Raw genomic sequence first — 1,877 nt, 5'->3', positions numbered from 1 at the left:
GGAGAGAAAGAACGATTGAAAGAGAGAGACAGAGAAAGAGAACGAAAGAGAGAAAGACACTCAGAAAGAAAGAAAGAAAGAAAGAGAGACAGACAGAGAGAGAGAGACCGACCAAGGGACCTTTCTTTCGATATGACCCGGGGCTGCCCACACCTATATCTTTTGTTGTTGTTGTTTTGGTAGTTGATGATGGTGATGGCGGTGGCTCTGGGTTCGATTGGTTTGGGTTTTTTTTAAATCATGGTCAAGGCATACTGCATACCCCTTTGTGTGCTTTGTTTTCATTCTTAATCACGGTCAACCCACACTCCTTTAAAAACATGTTCCCCACATCAAACGCCACACTCAAATCCTTTTTTATATATCTATAAAACCAGATAAAAAAGCCGCTGACCCCGCACAGTACCCACTGCGCCACCATCAAACCCCGGAGGGCAATACACTGGTTTTTTGTTGTGGGGTTGTTTGGTAAGCGTTTTACGGCGCTCGCAACTGCATAAGGTCACATGAGTGCGCGGAACACATTGAACTTTTTCGGTTGGTGGTAGGAAATTTAGATTTTTTCCAGGGTGGCGCCGAAGCCTACCTACTCTTATCGGTTTCAGACCACCAAGGGATCTTTAAAAGACACACTTGCACACGAGACCTCCGAGATTTTTCGCCTCTGTCCGAGGCATTGCTAGAGAGCAGGAAATGAGGTGAAAGGAGACAACTTTAGAGAAGAAAAAATTTCCGTCGGTGCCTGGATTCGAACCCGGGACCTTAGAATGAGACGCAAACACCGTAACCTCTAGGCCATGAGAGCCTCCCCCCCAAAAAAAACCCCCACATATATTCTGTACACATGGACCAACTGGTCAACTGGTCAAACGTCCAGCACATTCCCTCAATAGTTGCCATACCGCGGGGGACATTGGCCGAGAGACAAAACCTCTAAATCACTTCCACTCCACCAGTTCACCACGCCTCATGCCGCACATGCAAAGAGGCTCCCTTCTCATCTCCCCCTTCTTCACCCTTCCTCATCTCCTCCACTTCCACATCCAGTCATTAAGTTGGGCGTCCCCTTACTCCATCACTCCCTACTTGGACCGGATCTACTTTCAAACGCGCCCATACGACCTGAAGCAGTTGAGAGAGCCGTAAAACTCTTACCAAGCTACGTCGTCATCACGAACTTTCGACCGTCTCTCTCCCCCATTTGGACCACTCTCTTAGACCCTGCTATTTTCGTCTCAACGTGAGCTGATATCAGCCCACTTCCTTGTTACTGCTGCTGTCGTTGTCGCTACTACTACAACTACTTAACCGCTTTTTCTGGATATGAAAGTACGACTCTAAATATAATGTTTGAAATTTGATGACAGTTTACTTTCCCCCAGTCTCTTGTTGCTGCACCCCCGCTCTCTGACATGGTAAGTCCTGTTCACCAAAGGATCCTTAGGTTTGGCTCAGTTGTGCATGAATTAAAAGACAAACGCATGAAACAAAAAGAGGTTTTAGTTTTAGAAAGAGTTTTAGGGCACTTGCAACACAATAAGGTCATATAAGTGCCTAAGATTAAAGGTGTTGCAAGAGAGTAACAAACATAAAAAGGAAGGATGAGAGATCAGGACGATAGATGTTTGAAAGGAAAGAAGAAGCAAACCACACCATCAGAGCACTTGCCAACCACCCACTTTGTTTCTTCAGTCTGTCCGTCTTTCATCTCCCCTGCACTAGATGACCGACTCAAAGCGACTCGATCCGATCGGCAGCGTTCCCTGGGTACAGACAGGCGCACACAGGCCACGTAACAACAGTCTTAAAATACTACAGAGGCAGCAGCAGAAAGGGAAAGTGGCAGGGATTGTGGGGTGGGGGAGGGGGAGGGAGGG

The sequence above is a fragment of the Aplysia californica genome, unplaced genomic scaffold, assembly GCF_000002075.1.
Source record: "Aplysia californica isolate F4 #8 unplaced genomic scaffold, AplCal3.0 scaffold00956, whole genome shotgun sequence".
In the NCBI taxonomy this organism is placed as follows: Eukaryota; Metazoa; Mollusca; class Gastropoda; order Aplysiida; family Aplysiidae; genus Aplysia; species Aplysia californica.
This window is presented reverse-complemented; position numbering follows the sequence as displayed.